Source organism: Nicotiana tabacum, chromosome 15, assembly GCF_000715075.1.
Source record: "Nicotiana tabacum cultivar K326 chromosome 15, ASM71507v2, whole genome shotgun sequence".
NCBI lineage: Eukaryota > Viridiplantae > Streptophyta > Magnoliopsida > Solanales > Solanaceae > Nicotiana > Nicotiana tabacum.
Genome location: NC_134094.1, coordinates 64918747 through 64932708, shown reverse-complemented (window position 1 = coordinate 64932708; position 13962 = coordinate 64918747). Strand labels below are relative to the sequence as shown.

Sequence of the window (13962 nt, the reverse complement as noted above, 5' to 3'; positions counted from 1 at the left end):
TAAAAAGTCAATTAACAATTAATGATGCTCTAATCCTTCAAAAGGACACCAAATATAAGATAGCAAGACTACTTAGCAAAATAAAAACAAAAAGTTGAAGGAGAGCGGATACAAGATCATTTTATCATAATCCTTGCGTCAGTCCAACTTTTAATTGTTGAGTATGATGTACCAAAAACTTCAAGGGACATTTTTCCAATACACCCGATCAGCAAAGTTCCATAAAAATAGGTGCACTTGAAAAAGATACTAATGGAATTTAACTAAATTACATAGCTTCTACGAAGTTCTAACTGTTCTATACATTAGTGTATATAGAATTAAGAGAAAAATCAACATAGGGGGATAGAGGGGGACTCCGAGGATCTGCGGACGCGGGCAGATGTACCTTGAAATTCTCCAAAAACATAAATGACTGCAACTAAGTATGAGGTTGGTACGAGAAACCTGGATCTGCACACAAAAAATATGTGCAGGAAAGGGCGTGAGTACACCACAGCGGTACTCAATAAGTGCAAAGCCTAACCTCGGTAGAGTAGTGACGAGGTCAGGTCAGGCCCACTGGTATATAATAAATAAAGCGGGAGAATATAATAATATAATAAGAGACTAGAATTTAACAAAAAGAAAACACAGCGAAATAACAGTACAACACACAGGGTTAAACAGTAGGGAATCTCCCGAGATACCATCTCGTAGTCCCAAAATAAATATGCAGGGAGAACTCCCGAGGTGCCGCCTCGTAATCTCAAAAGTAAATATACAGGGAGAACTCCTGAGGTACCGCCTGGTAGTCTCACTCCCAAGGTACCGCCTCGTAATCTCAAAAGTAAATGTGCAAGGAGAACTCCAGAGGAACCGCCTCGTAGTCTCAAATGTAAACACACAGCTCAAACCGATAAATACCACAGTTAACAGCAAGAGTTCTACAGTTAAGACTGAAAAAGAACAAGGAAAAGCAAGAAATCAACTAGGCATGCTTCACAGAGTTCAAATAAGCAGTTAAAGCACGTAGACATGCAATATTAGACTAAACGGGATAACTACACATATTGGAATAGCTCAAATAAGAATGAAAACAATCTAATAACTCAATTTAAAAGGAAAACACAACTTGATACTCAGTAAAAATCGGGTTTTACAATAATATAGCACGTGTACGTTCTCGTCACCTCATGTACACGGCGCTCAAATATCACAACAGTACCAGGGGATTTCCTCTACACAAGGTTAGACAAGTCACTTACCTCGGTAACAATGCCATTTTCGCGAATATCCGACTTCGAATGGACCAAATCTAGCCAAAATCAAATTCATACCATAAATACAACTATAAGAAACTAATCTAATTAATGAAATCAAAGCTAAAGCAAGAAATTAGAAAATCACCCCAAAAAGTCTCCCCGGGACCACGTCTTAGAGTCGGGTAAAAGTCACAAAATATGAACATCCATTCACTCACGAATTCACTCGTACCAAAATTATCCAAATCCGATGTCAAAATCCCAATCAAAATCCAAAATCTTAGTTGAAGAACTTCTTCCCATTTTTCACCAATTTTCAACCCAAATCCGAAATTAAATGATGAAATTAATGATAGATTAGTGGGATATGACCAAAATCAAGTGTAGAATCATTACCCAATCGATGTCTCTGAAAATCCCTCGAAATCTCGTCCAAATCCGAGCTCCCAAACTAATGTTTTTACAAATAAAAATGGCTAAACCCTCATTTTTGAATCTTTATATCTGCCTAATTAATTCCTTCTTCACGAACACGGTTAAAGCCTTGCGTTCGCGTTGAACAAAAAAATATTGACCAGAATTTCATCTTTCGCGAACGCGAACGCTTACCTTTCACTTGCGGACCCTATGCAAACGCGGGATCCTCTTCCCGAATGCGTAGGCTTAAATGCCTGAAGCTCCATCTGCCCGGTCCTCACCGCGAACGCGAGGAACATGTCGAGAACGCGTAGCCTCAGGGTTCCACATCTTCGCGAATGCGGGAACCACATCGCGAACGCAAAGCGTAACTCATATGGCCTTCTCATATGCCTTACGCGAATGCGAGAACTCCCTCACGAATGTGATGAAGAAAATGTTTGCAACAAAACAGCAGAAAATCTGCTATCCTCCAAAGTCCAAAAGTGATCTGTTAAGCATCCGGAACTCACCCGATGCCCCCCGGGACCTCAACCAAACATACCAACCAATCCTAAAACATCATACAAACTTAGTCGAGCCCTCAAACCACATCAAACAACTCTAAAATCACGAATCGCCCTCCAATTCAAACCTAAAGAACTTGAAACTTCAAATTTCCACAACCGATGCCGAAACCTATCAAACCACGTCCGATTGACCCCGAATTTTGTACACAAGTCATATTCAACATTACGGACCTACTCCAACTTCCGGTATCGAAATCCAACCCTGATATCAAAAATTCCACTACCGGTCCAAATCTCCAAAAATTCGACTTTCGCCATTTCAAGACTAAATAAGCTACGGACCTCCAAAACACAATCCGGACACGTCCCTAAGCCCAAATTCACCCAACGGAGCTAACAAAATTGATGGAACTTCATTCGGGAGTTGTCTTCACACAGTTCTGACTACGATCCAAATACTAAGTCTAAGTATCCCAAAACACTCCAAAAATTAAAATAAAACCTCCTGGTAAGTCACAATAGCAGAAATAGATACGGGGGAAGCAATAAATAGGGGTTCGGGGCTATAACTCTCAAAACGACCAGCCGGGTCGTTACATCCTTCCCCTCTTAAAACAATCATTCGTCCTCAAACAAGCATAAAGACATACCTGAAGTGGTGAAAAAAATTAGGATAACGGCTCTGCATATCATGCTCGGTCTCCCAAGTCGCCTCCTCGACCGGCTGACCCCTCCACTGAACCTTCACGGAAACAATGTTCTTTGACCTCAGCTTTCGAACCTGCCTGTCCAAAATAGCCACTGGCTCCTCAACATAAGATAGATCCTTGTCCAACTGGACTGAGCTGAAATCCAACACATGAGCCGCATCGCCATGATACTTCCGGAGCGTAGAAACATGGAAGAATGAATGGACCCCTGCAAGATTGGGAGGCAAGGCAAGCTCATAAGCAACCTCCCCAACACGCCGCAATACCTCAAAAGAATCAATGTACCTTGGGCTCAGCTTGCCCTTCTTTTCGAACCTCAAAATGCCCTTCATAGGCCATACCCAGAGCAAGACCCGCTCTCCAACCATGAATGCTACATCGCGTACCTTTCGGTCTGCATAAATCTTCTGTCTGGACTGGGCTGTGCGAAGTCGATCCTGAATCACCTTCACCTTATCCAGGGCATCTTGGACCAAGTCTGTACCCAATAATCTGGCCTCGCCCGGCTCTAACCAACCCATTGGGGACCGACACCGCCTACCATACAGAGCCTTATACGGTGCCATCTGGATGCTCGACTAATAGCTGCTGTTGTAGGCAAATTTCGCAAGTGGAAAGAACTGGTCCCATGACCCTCCAAACTCCATCACACACGCACGGAGCATATCCTCTAATATCTTCATAGTGCGCTCGGACAGTCCGTCCGTCTGATGGTGAAATGATGTGCTCAGCTCCACTCTTCTACCCAACTCATGTTGTACGGCTCTCCATGACCATGATATAAATTGCGTACCCCGGTCAGAGATAATAGATACTGGTACATCATGAAGCCTGATGATCTAACAGATATAAATTCGAGCCAACTGCTAGGAAGAATAGGTAGTCATCACAGGAATGAAATGAGCTGACTTGGCCAGCCTATCCACAATCACCCAAACTGCATCAACCCTCCGCTGAGTCCGTGGGAGTCCAACAACGAAATCCATAGTGATCCGCTCCCATTTCCACTCCGGAATCTCTAACTTCTGAAGCAACCCACCCGGTCGTTGATGCTCATACTTCACTTGCTGGCAATTTAGGAACCGAGTCACATACTTCACTATGTCCTTCTTCATTCTCCTCCACCAGTAATGCTGCCTCAAGTCTTGATACATCTTCACGGCACCCGGATGAATGGAGTACTATGAGCTATGAGCCTCCTGAAGAATCAACTCACGCAAACCATCTACATTAGGCACACAAAGCCTGCCCTACATCCTCAATACGCCATCATCCCCAATAGTGACCTCCTTAGCATCACCGTGCTGGACCATGTCCTTAAGGACAAGCAGGTGGGGGTCATCATACTAACGCTCCCTGATACGATCATAAAGAGAAGACCGAGAGACCACACAAGCCAACACTCGACTCGGCTCCGAAATATCCAATCTCACAAATTGGCTGGCTAAGGTCTGAACATCCAATGCTAAGGGTCTCTCTGCTGCTGGAAGATATGCTAAACTCCCCAAACTCTCCGCTCGGTGACTCAATGCATCGGCCACCACATTGGCCTTCCCCGGGTGGTACAAAATGGTGATATCATAGTCCTTAAGTAGCTCCAACTACCTCCGCTGACACAAGTTAAGATCCTTTTGCTTGAACAAATGCTGCAAACTCCGATGATCGGTGTAAATCTCACAAGGAACAGTGTACAAATAGTGCCGCTAAATCTTTAGGGCATGAACAATAGCTGCTAACTCAAGGTTGTGAACATAATAGTTTTTCTCATGCACCTTCATATGTCTGGACACATAGGCAATCACCCTACCGTCCTGCATCAACACCGCGCCAAGACCAATTCGCGATGCATCATAATATACAGTGTAAGACCCCAAACCTATAGGCAATACCAATATTGGGGTTGTAGTTAAAGCTGTCTTGAGCTTCTAAAAGCTCTCCTCACACTCCTCTGTCTACCTGAACGGAGCACTCTTCTCGTTCAGCCTAGTCATAGGTGCTGCAATAGATGAGAATCCCTCTACAAAATGACGGTAATACCCCGCCAAACCAAGAAAACTCTGGATCTCCGTAGCTGATGACGGTCTAGGCCAACTCTACACTGCTTCCACCTTCTTTAGATCCACCTGGATCCCATCACTTGATACTACATGACCCAAGAATGCCACTGAGTCTAGCCAAAACTCACACTTTGAAAATTTTGCATATAACTTCTTTTCTCTCAAGGTCTGAAGCACAATCATCAGGTGATGCTCATGATCCTCTTGAGTCCGGGAGTACACCAGAATGTCATCAATAAACACGATAATGAAGGAGTCAAGATAAGGCTGGAACACACTGTGCATCAAATGCATAAAAGCTGTTGGGGCATTGGTCAGCCCAAAAGACATAACAAGAAAATCATAATGACCATACCGAGTCCTGAAAGCAGTCATCGGGATATCTGGCTCCCGAATTTTCAACTGATGATAGCCGGAACGTAAATCAATCTTGAAAAATACCCTGGCACCCTGTAGCTGATCAAATAAATCATCAATACAAGGCAATGGATACCTGTTCTTCACTGTAACTTTGTTCAACTGGCAGTAATTAATGCACATACGCATAGAACAATCCTTTTTCTTCACAAACAAGACAAGAGCACCCCAAGGTGACATACTAGGCCGAATGAAGCCCTTTTCAAGAAATTCTTGTAACTGTTCCTTCAACTCCTTCAACTCAGGAGGAGCCATGCGATACGGAGGAATAGAGATGGGCTGAGGGCCCGGCATAACATCAATGACAAAATCAATATCTCTGTCGGGCGGCATGCCTAGAAGATCAGTTGGAAATACATCTGGAAAGTCCCTAACTACTGGAACTGACTCAACTGTAGGGGTATCAATACTGACATCTCTCACATAAGCTAGATACGCGTCACACCCCTTCTCAACCATTCGTTGAGCTTTAAGAAATAAAATAACTCTGCCGGGAGTATACTCTAAGGTACCTCTCCACTCTAATCGCGGTAGACTGGCATAGCCAGCGTCACAGTCTTAGCGTGATAATCAACAATAGAATAATGGGGTGACAACCAGTACATGCCCAAGATAACATCAAAGTCTACCACACTGAGCAATAATAAATTGGTTGTGGTCTCAAAAACACAAAGAGCAATCAAACACGATCGATACATGCTATCCACAACAAGAGAATATCCTACATGAGTAGACTCATACATAGGGGAACTCAAGAAATATCGAGATACGCCCAAATACGAGGCAAAATAAGAGGACACATAAGAATACGTAGAGCCTGGGTCAAATAATACCGACGCATCTCTATGACAGACTGGAACAATACCTGTAATGACAGAGTCGGAAGCAACTGGCTCTGTACTAGCCGGAAGAACATAATACCTGGCTTGGCCTCGCCCTTTAGGGCGACCTCAACCTCCCCGACCTCCACCTCGAGTTGGCTGAGCAGTGGGGCGGTAGATGGTGCTGGAATCATAGCCTGAGGACCCGATGGAGCATGTGGTGGCTGAGAAGTCTACAGAGGTGCACCCCTCCTAAGTCGGGGGCAATCCCTCACCATATGGCGAGTGTCGCCACACTCAAAACAGCTCCTCGAAGGGCGTGGCTACTATGACTGACTCGGGCCAAGTCTGCTGGACTGGCCGCTAAAAGCACCCCGAGCAGGAGGCACACTAGATACTGGCGGTGCATAATAAGGCTCCTGGGGCCTAGCAGGGGCTGGAACACCACTGGCGGTTGGAAGAGCTGAATGAACGGGGCGACTCACATAACCCCTACCATGGCGAGCTGCTAGGGCATGAGCTCCAGAATAAGAACCAGTCTCTCGAGACCTCTTGGCCTCTCTCTCCTCTCGGTCCCGGGAAAGCATACCTTCCAATCTCCTGGCAATACTCACGACCTGCTAATAAGAGATATCCATCTCCAACTCCATGGCCATACTAATCTGGATACTAGGGTGGAGTCCCTCAATAAATCGTCGAACTCTCTCTCGAACTGTGGAACCAAAGGCCGGTGCATGTCGGGCCAAATCACTGAAGCGGACTGCATACTCTGACACAGTCGTAGCACCCTAGTAGAGCTGCTCATACTCCGTGCGCCATGAGTCCTTGAGGCTCTGAGGGACATACTCTCTCAAAAATATGTCCGAAAACTGAGTCCATGTAAGTGAAGCTGCCTCATCCGGACTACTCAGCTCACAAGCACGCCACTATTGATAGGCTGCTCATCTAAGCTGGAAGGTGGTAAAAGAAACCTCACTCGTCTCTGCTACGCCCATAGTATGGAGAATACGATGACACTCCTCCAGAAAACCCTGAGCATCCTCTGTAGCTAATACGCTGAAGGTAGGTGGGTGGTTTTTCTTGTACCTCTCAAGTCTGAACTACTCCGCCTCTGAAACAGCTGTCCTGGTCTCGTGCTGTACCGGAGCTACCGGCGGCATAGGAATGAACTCTTCGGCCTGATCAACCTGGACCCTCTTCTCAGGAGTACGGGCTGCGGGAGTCTGTGCCCCTCCCCCGGCCTGAGATGCGGTGGGAGCTAATGGAATCAATCCAGCCTGAGCTAAGGTGCTGAACATGCTTATGAACTAGGCTAGAGTCTCATGGAGGGTTGGTGCAGCAATAGGAACCTCTGCTGCGTGCCTTCCAGTGGTACCCAATAAGTGCCAAGCCTAACCTCGGTAGAGTAGTGACGAGGTCAGGTCAGGCCCACTGGTATATAATAAATAAAGCGGGAGAATATAATAATATAATAAGAGACTAGAATTTAACAAAAAGAAAGCACAGCGAAATAACAGTACAACACACAGGGTTAAACAGTAGGGGATCTCCCGAGATACCATCTCGTAGTCTCAAAATAAATATGCAGGGAGAACTCCCGATGTGCCACCTCGTAATCTCAAAAGTAAATATACAGGGAGAACTCCCGAGGTACCGCCTGGTAGTCTCACTCCTAAGGTACCGCCTCGTAGTCTCAAAAGTAAATGTGCAGAGAGAACTTCCGAGGAACCGCCTCGTAGTCTCAAAAGCAAACACACAGCTCAAACCGATAAATACCACAGTTAACAGCAAGAGTTCTATAGTTAAGGCTGATAAAGAATAAGGAAAAGCAGGAAATCAACTAGGCATGCTTCACAAAGTTCAAATAAGCAGTTAAAGCACGTAGACATGCGATATTAGACTAAACGAGATAACTACACATATTGGAATAGATAAAATAAGAATGGAAACAAACTAATACTCATTAAAAATAATATAACTCAATTTAAAAGGAAAAAACAACTTGATAATCAGTAAAACTCGGGTTTTACAACAATATAGCCCGTGTACATACTCGTCACCTCATGTACACGGCGCTCACATATCACAACAGTACCAAATCCTAAGGGGATTTTCCCAACACAAGGTTAGGCAAGCCACTTACCTTGAACCAAGTTCAATCAATTGGTAACAATGCCTTTTCCACGAATATCCGACTCCGAATGTCTCAAATCTAGCCAAAATCAAATTTATACCATAAATACAACTATAAAAAACTAATCTAATTAATGAAATCAAAGCTAAAGCAAGAAATTAAAAAATCGCCCCAAAAAGTCTCCCCGGGCCCACGTCTCGGAGTCGGGTAAAAGTCATAAAATATGAACACACATTCACTCATGAGTTCACTCGTACCAAAAATATCCAAATCCGATGTCAAAATCCTAATCAAAACACAAAATCTTAGTTGAAGAACTTCTTCCCATTTTTCACCAATATTCAATCCAAATCCGAAATTAAATGATGAAATTAACGATAGATTAGTGGGATATGACCAAAATCAAGTGTAGAATCATTACCCAATCGATGTCTCTGAAAATCTCTCGAAATCTCGTCCAAATCCGAGCTTCCAATTAATTCCTTATATCTGCCAAGTTAATTCCTTCTTCGCGAACGCGGTCAAAGCCTCGCATTCGCGTTGAACAAAAAAATGTTGACCAGAATTTCCTCTTTCGCGAACGCGAGTGACCTCTCGCGAACGCGTACCTTTCACTGGCGGAACCTACGTGAATGCGAGACCCTCTTTACGAACGCGTAGGCTTAAATGCCTGAAGCTCCATCTGCCCGTTCCTCTTCGCGAACGCGAGGACCATGTCGCGAGCGTGTAGCTTCAGGGTTCTACATCTTCGCGAATGCGGGAACCACATCGCGAACGTGAAGAGTAACTCAGTAACCTTCCCTGATGCCTTACGCGAACGCGAGAACTCCTTCGCAAACGCGATGAAGAAAATGTCTGCAACAAAACACCAGAAAATCTGCTATCTTCCAATGTCCAAAAGTGATCCGTTAAGCATCCGAAACTCACCCGAACCCCTGGGACCTCAACCAAACATACCAACCAATCCTAAAACACCATACGAATTTAGTCGATCCCTCAAACTACATCAAACAACGCTAAAATCACGAATCACCCTCCAATTCAAACTTAAAGAACTTGAAACTTCAAATTTTCACAACCGATGCTGAAACCTATCAAACCACGTCCGATTGACCCCAAATTTTGCACACAAGTCATATTCAATATTTTGGACCTACTTCAACTTCCGGAATTGAAATCGGAATTCGACCCCGATATCAAAAATTCCACTACCGGTCCAAATCTTTAAAAATTTAATTTTCGCCATTTCAAGCCTAAATAAGCTACGGACCTCCAAAATACAATTCGGACACGCCCCTAAGACCAAAATCACCCTATGGAGCTAACGGAATCGACAAAACTCCATTCCGGAGTCATCTTCATACAGTTCTGACTACGATCTCCGTTTAGGGACTAAGTGTCCCAAAACACTCCAAAACCCAAAACGAAACCTTCATGCAAGTTACAATAGCAGAAATAGATACGGGGGAAGCAATAAATAGGGGTTCGGGACTATAACTCTTAAAATGACCGACCGGGTTGTTACACTAAATCCACCTTTTCTTCTAAAATTTCAATGTGGAACCAAGGTTCCGCAAAAAAGGTACATAGTTATTATCTATCAATCTTTTGTTATGCATACTATTGACATGAACATATTGTCTCGCTAAATAATATTTTCACATGCAAGATAGAAATAAGACGGGCCAAATCATATGGTAAGTGCTAACTAATTTTAAACTATATATTTTCTACTTTTGGAGAACTTTTAGTTGTCAAGTGGATGAAAAGCTATGTAAAGTGTTAAAAAAAAAAAGGAACAATTAGAACTCTAGAGTACAAGTGTTAGGTGTATGAAGTACATTATGATAAAATTAACTAAGAGATCCATTTTATTTGATACTTTGTTTTATTCTGAACACCATCACATGATTCCCTTCAAGAAATTATGCAAAAACTAACTAAATAAAATCTAAGTTGCGCTCTTACAGGTTTCTCATGTGGAACCATAAAAATGATTCATAATTTATATTTTACATACATCAATAACTATTCATTCATTTGCCCGATACCCAACGTGTACAATCCAAGGCATAGTACCAAGCTTACGTCTCTCTCGATCAAGCTAGGTCTAAGAACAACCTTCCCAAGGAAGGTGTATAAGTTAATCAAATAGAAATTCAATATAGACCCACCTTCCGATTCTCTCCTTGATGTCCAGGCAATATGGAAAGTACCACTTAAATTTCTTCTCAATTAACGATCACACTTTCAAGATTTTATTAATGTATGACCAACCATCTTTCAAGCATATAATTCCACCTGTTCTACTTATTAAACAAATATTATAAGAATGATCAGCTGATTTCTTTTTTTTTGGGGGGGGGGGAGGGGGGACGGGTGGAGGTATCATCAACTCTCGATATATTATATATAAATATATAATGTGAAGTATCTATCTAGCTAATATTAGAAAGAGATATCAAAGATTAGGCTTTCTTAGTTTGGGGATAATGGAAAGAAAAGGAGCGGAGATTTTCTCTAGTCCTCGTAGGCTACTGTCCCATAAATGATGTCCTAATTTTCTAACCATAGTACTCTTCCAAAAAATTGTTTTCAAATAACTATCTTTTAACTCAATGAATAAAAATACATCATCCCTTATTTTCTTGCTTTAATAACATAGAAGACTGACATTCTTATTTAGGGTGTGTTTTGTATGAAGGAAAATATTTTCATATAAAATGTTTTCATGGAAAATGAGTGGTTTTATCACTTATTTTTCCTTGTTTGGTTGGTGAGTAAAAAATATTTTCCAGAAAATATTTTTTAGTGTTTGATTAGAGAGTAAAAAATATATTTTTTTTAAATATTTTTTTATGCTACTCTCCTCACCTCTTTTCCCTAAGTCCCCTTGTTTCCTTTCTCCCTCCCCTCCCTCCCCCCCTCAAAATACCCAACGTTTTCAGGACTCTATTTTCTTCAACAATTTAATTATTCTTCTAAAAATTCACACAAATACTCCATAACTATAAAAAAAAAAATACTCTTTTTTGGTTGAAAAAGAAAGTACTCTTTCTATAACATGAAAATAAAGTAATCATTTTATTGAAATAAAAGAAAATATATTTTCTACATCATGAAAAGAAAATACTCATTTTGTTGAAATGAAAAAAATACTTTTTCTATATCATGAAAAGAAAATATTTTTTTTGTTGAAATGAAAGAAAATACTTTTTTCTATATCATGAAAAGAAAGTATTTTTTTTGTTAAAATGAAAAAAACTTTTTTATATCACGAAAAGAAAATACTTATTTGTTGAAATGAAAACAAAAATCTGTCTATAACATGAAAAGAAAGTACTATTATAATATTTTTATTTAGGGTGGGGGTGAGAGTGAGGGTGGGGTAGGGGTGGGGTGAGTTAGATTGGGGTGTGGGGTGGGTTGGTGGGATGGGAAATAGAGTGGAGAAGGTTGAAAAAGAGATTTGGAAAATATTTTTCTTTCTCTTGGTAGGGAAAATATTTCCCTCCAATTGGAGAAAAATGGGTTCATGAGTAAAATATTTACCAAAATATTTAAGTCAATCAAACATGAAAAATTAAAAAATATTTTCCGAAAAATATTTTTCATCGTACCAAACACACCCTTAATGTCGGTCAATTATAGGAAAGGCCCTAATGAAATAAGGTGCCCAGGTTTTGCAACACATAAAATAATGGATCTTCCATGGATGAAGAAATTTCTGTACATACACCTAGTACATTAATTTGTCAAATTCCTATCATTAGACGTTTTCTACTATATATCACCCCTTCGGCTAAACAATGATTTTTGTAGAACACCTTAACAACCAGATTAAATTGCCTAGTTTTCTACTTGCATGTTCATAATTTCTAGTAAAACTTCAACTTCGTCGGTGGTTAATGAGATTTCAGTTTATGTTACTCGCAAAAACTGCAAATGACAGCAGCATATCACATGCTTAAAACTCTCTGTCTATGTTAATTTTTAATGGCAAAAGGCAAAGAAGTCACGAAAGAAGAAGACTCGGATCCTGAGTTGTGAGCCATGAAGTAAGAGTCTTTCACACACACACCAATTAAAATTTAATTTTTAGAGCCTGTTGCATGACATAAGCATCGGTCGCATCAACGCAACAAAAAATCGTCAAGGAAGATTAAGAGCCCGTTTGAATTAGCTGATTGTTAATAGCTGATAAGCTTGTAGTGCTAAAAAGTTTTTTTAAATGTTGAAACTGATTTTTAAAATAAGCATTTACGTGTTTGGATAGAAGTGCTGAAACTGATAATAAACAGTTGATGTGTTTGATTAAAAAAATACTGATAAGCTATTCTTTTGTTAAAATGACTAAAATACCCTTGAATCTTTTTCAAAAAATTATAAATTAAAAATTTCTTTGTAAAGAAAAGAATTAATAACGAATATGGAATGAAGAGAAAGTTAATAAATTTATTTTGGGAAAAGTATTTTGTGAATTAGAAAATATTATTAAGGATAAACTAGTAAAAGTGTTGGTCAAACTAAAAGTACTTATAAGTTGAAAAGCCATAAGTTGGGGGTGACCGGCTTATGACTTATGGCTGATTTTAGCTTATAAGCACTTGGCTTATAAGCACTTTGAGTGTTTACCAAACGCGTAGATAAGCCAAAAGGTGCTTATAAGCCAGTTTGACCAGCTTAAAAGCTTAGCCAAACACCCTCTAAAATAATCAATTTAAAACGTATCTCTATCAGCTTAGATAGCTAGTTGTCGTGCTTACACTCAGGCGATAAATATTCTAAACAAAAAAAATCCGCTTTTAAAAAATATCTAGGGCTCAAAGTAATAATATTATAGTAAAAATCTACCAGAGGTAATCATCTCATTCAGATAAATACAACACAAAAGAGAGTAATTTCTTTGTTTAGAAAAAGAAAAAGAAGAAGAAGGAACCTTTTAGTACTGGAGAATTCGAAGAGTTGTCTACGGCTAGAGAAGACGATGACGACGACATCAACGTCATAGAGAATAGAGAGTTGTTTGGCTTTCTTCATCAGTCTGTTTCTCCGTTTCGAGAAAGTCGCTTGCCTACTACTCCTATCTTCAATTCGCTTTATTTCAACTTTCTTCTAATTATGGTACTCATGCCGGTTCGTCTTCTATATACTTCACCTCGCTTTGGATCTCTAATTTTTTGGCAGTGGTAATTGAGTGAATTTATAGTGGGTGAAAGAATAGGGGAACGGACGTATTTGGAACTAGCCAATGAAGGTGCAACACGTGGAGACAAACGATGATGGCGGCGTGCTGACAAAGGATATTAGCGGTAATAGGTTGAGGAAAACAGTGCTGACAGGTCACCGAGACGGTGCTCTTGAAGTAAAGTAACTAGAAAAAGTCGATAAAGTAAAAAAGTAACGGGAAAAAGATATCTTCCTCGATATTTTTATTTCCCTAAAATGGGACTACCTTCCAAATGAATCTATCTTCTATTGGTTAATAATGTCGGTCACTGTCTTTAGGAATCCGAAATCAAAATGTGGTTCTTTTGAACTCATAGAACTAAAATATGTGGGAAAAAAACTTGGGGACCATAATATATATAGCGCGGTATTTCACCATAATATATATAGCGTGATTCAGATTCTAGAGGATATGCTCCGTGCC

The 13962-nt window shown here is 40.8% G+C and overlaps 1 long non-coding RNA gene across 1 annotated transcript; it reads right to left on the bottom strand.

The window, feature by feature from the left end:
- Positions 1 to 217: 217 nt before the first annotated feature.
- LOC107820010 (uncharacterized) lies at positions 218 to 13636 on the bottom strand. Its single transcript, XR_012699279.1, has 2 exons — positions 13249 to 13636; positions 218 to 453 (listed from the first exon to the last, which is right to left on the bottom strand). It is a non-coding gene; the product is annotated as an uncharacterized LOC107820010 (long non-coding RNA).
- Positions 13637 to 13962: the final 326 nt, after the last annotated feature.